Consider the following 4,045-nt stretch of genomic DNA (forward strand, 5'->3'; position numbering starts at 1 on the left):
TTGCATAATCAAAAGTGTCATAATTACTATTTGAATAATTAAAAAAATAATTATTAATCAGTTAATATTAGTTAATTTTTTTATCATAAAATTAACTTTTAACTTTTATTGTTCGAAGAATTTAGAATTTAAAATTTAAAATATAATCATCATTTTAAAAAAGAAACTTTTAGAGATCAGTAATTTTAGTATTTTTGGTCATTATTTAATTAGCATAAACACTAAATTTATCTTTAAATAAATAAATTTTATTAATTTATATATGCAAACTGTATTGATTTATGTGTGTAAAATTCTGATAAATATAAATATAAAATATATTTTTATGTGTAAAATCTCTATAAATATAAGTACAAATTATTGATAGCCAAGTGTTGACAAAAAATGATAATTTTTGCTGATTATGTAGCATTGTTCTAAATTAAGTGATAGTAAAAAAAATAACTCGCTAATGGAACTCACTTACCTTCGTAAAAATGGCATCTCAAGGAGGAATTGAGTCAAACATATCTCCTCCAACAACATACACAAAAAAAAAAATTTTTTTTCCTCGTTGCTGAAATAATGTGGATATGTTGGGGAGTGATACGTGTTGTCACTGCAACAGACTCTAATAACTGCTGTTTTATTCGCAGAAATGGCAAAAATTGTTAAGGGAGTTGTTTCATATCTTTATCTTTTCATTTTTTCTCCTTCAAATTTATGTTTCGGTCATTTATTTCTCTGTTGCTTTCTCTCAAACATAAATTAATTAATTTTATATGATAGTGATAATAAAAAAATATTCATTAAAAAAAAGAGAAAAATCTAATATGGTAGCAACTTTATTTCCTTCTACACCAATAGTTATGTGAGTGAAGTCTCTTCCTGTGAGCTTGTTCCTTCTGATTCTATGATTCTAAATAAGAACTACTAAGCTAATACCTTTTTGGAGCAATCATCATTCTTTGAATTGCATTTCTCTTTCTCAGTTTACTCAGGTACTTCATCAAACACATACCATGCATCAGTTTCCGTTATTTTAAATGCAACTTTAGCTAAACTTCAATTCATTTATGTGTTTGTTTTTCATTTGGGAACTTCCGCTTTTATATGCTGTAACTTTATAAGTTGTTTCAATGGATTCTACACTAAAAAATTGAAGCATATGGATCCTGAATTATTTTGTTCCTTTGATTTTATTCTATTAGTGTTGTTTTGCTATTTTATGGATAATCATATGGTTAGAACTTAGAATAATTTGGGAGTTTTTTGACACCTGTATTTTCAGCTGACACAGGTTAAGAATTATTGACTTAATAGGAAAGTTTGATGTTACTCGCACATAGTTATAAGGGGAGTATAACAATGGCTACTGCAGCAGTTATTGGACTCAGTGAAAGCAAGAGAATTTTGAGTTCATCATACCATTACTCTGATGTTACCGAAAAGCTTTCATTTGGCACTGATGTTGGATCCACACACTATCAGATTGTTCTAACAAAGTCAAGCATGGATATAAAATATGCTAGTAGATTGACATCTTTTTGATAAATATTAATTACTATTTTGTTATGACAATTATTGTTAGACAAGAATTTTATTATTTTTTTGAGAATTATTGATGAACATGTATTTGAAATACTAATTGAACTTTTTAATATCTATTTTAATGAGAATTTTATTATTAGTTATTTTGTCTCTTTTATAATTTTTTTCTATTGTGCACAAATTTATTTATTAATTAAAATAATTACACATGTATGAACAAAAAATTTTATTATAAAATTTATTTTTTTGTATTTTTATTACAAAAATAATTTTAATTTTTATCAAAAAGACAACTCTTTTATTAGTTGCATATTTTGAATATTAGACAACACTTGTATGGTTGCATATCCAAAAGAAAAAGCAACATTTGTATAGGTTGCATATCCAAAAGAAAAGGCAATACTTGTATAGGTTGCATATCCAAAAGAAAAGACAATACTTTAAAGGGTTGTATATTCAAAACTAATAGGCAACACTTCAAAGGATTGCAAATTCCAACTTATAAGCAACACGTAAAAGAGTTGCATTTTATTGCAAATAGGCAACACATTTTAGTAGTGACCAAAATACGAGAGAAGAGACAACACTGCAAAAGTGTTGTTGTTTTTCAACCAAACGCAACACTTGGTAAGTGTTGCTATCAAAAGTGTTGATTTTGAAACAAAAAAGTGTTGCCTTGATCTAAGGCAACGGCTGCATATGCAACGCCGCCTAAAAACGTTGCATTAGGTCCAAAAGTGTTGCCATAGATCAAAAACAACATTTTGTCAGCCTTTAGGCAACACTTTTTAAATGTTGTCTCAACCTAAAAATGTTGTAGTGATTATAAGGAGGCACTATCAATTCCACATTGGAAGCAGGCGATGGATGAAGAATATAGTGCTCTCATGCGTACTCACACTTGGGATCTAGTTCCCTTGCCTCCAAATCGAACTCCTATAGGATGCAGGTGGATTTTCGAGTGAAACACAACTCAGATGGCTCCTTACAGAAGTATAAAGCCAGGCTAGTCGCTCAGGGTTTTAGCCAACGACCTGGAATTGATTTTCAAGAAACCTTCAGTCCGGTTGTGAGGCCTACTTCAATCAGATTAGTGTTGTCTTTGGTTGTCTCAAACAAATAGAGAATTAGACAACTTGATGTCAATAATGCGTTTCTAAATGGTGAGTTAAGTGAAGAGGTGTTTATGATTCAGCCACCTGGTTATGAGACTGGTTCCCCTAATGAAGTATGTAGATTAACAAAGTCATTATACGGTTTGAAACAAGCTCCCTGTGCGTGGTACATGAAGGTTTCGGGTGTTTTGCACAAGCTTGGTTTTGCTACAACAAGGACTGATATGCCTCTTTTTACCAGGGTTTGTGATGGTGCTATTACCTATCTTCTCATTTATGTCGATGACATTATAGTTACTGGTAGTTCAGATGCACAAATTAAGCAATTCATTGTTGATCTCAATTGTCATTTTGCTTTGAAAGATATTGGCAGCCTTCATTACTTCCTAGGCTTAGAAGTGGTTCCTACCAATGATGGTGGCCTTCTCTTGAACCAAACTAAGTATGTTCATGACATACTAAAGAAAGCCAACATGCTGGGCTGTAATTCCTGTGCTACTCCAATTCCTTCCTCTCTTAAATTATCCAAGACTGGCAGTCATGTGTTTTTGGATCCATCTCTCTATCGCTCAATAGTTGGGAACCTTCAGTATCTCACCATTACTAGGCCAAAACTCACCTATTGCATCAACCGCGTTTGCCAATTTATGCAGAACCCTCTCGAGTCACATTGGAAGGTTGTTAAGCGCATTCTTCGCTACATTAGTGGAACGGCTGATCTTGGCCTTCGAATTCAGCCAACCGTGGAGCACAATCTTACTGTCTACACTGACTCTGATTGGGGGTCGGACCTTGATGATCGCAAATCGATTAATGGTTATTGTGTTTTCTTGGGGCCAAATCTAATTTCTTGGGCCTCGCATAAGTAGCATGCTGTCTCTCGCTCTAGTACTGAAGCCGAGTACAAAGGCATTGCTGATGCTGTGGCTGAAGCTATGTCCATTCGTAACCTCCTCTCAGCTATTCATATGCCAATTACAACACCCCCTGCCGTGCACTGTGATAATCTCAGTGCTGTCATGTTAGCCGCCAACCCGGTTCTTCATTCCAAATCTAAACATGTTGAATTGGACATCCATTTTGCTCGTGACTTGGTACTGAAAGGATTTGTTAGAGTTGTTCACCTTCCTGTTCTTTATCAACTCGCAGACATCTTCACGAAACTCATCTCTTCCACTCTCTTTGCTGATTTCCGGTCCAAACTGAGGCTTGCTTCCAGGCCACGCCTCAGTTTGAGGGGAGGATGAAGGAGGTTAGCATGTGGTGTGTATAATAATAGTTAGTTAGACCTTTTTGTAATGTGGTTAGCTATTTGTTAGGCAGTGAGTGTGTGTGTTATGTAGAGAGTCTGTTAGAAGGGTTAGTCACACTAGTGGGTATATAAATCAACACACACCATT

This window comes from Arachis ipaensis, chromosome B03 (assembly GCF_000816755.2).
Source record: "Arachis ipaensis cultivar K30076 chromosome B03, Araip1.1, whole genome shotgun sequence".
Lineage (NCBI taxonomy): Eukaryota > Viridiplantae > Streptophyta > Magnoliopsida > Fabales > Fabaceae > Arachis > Arachis ipaensis.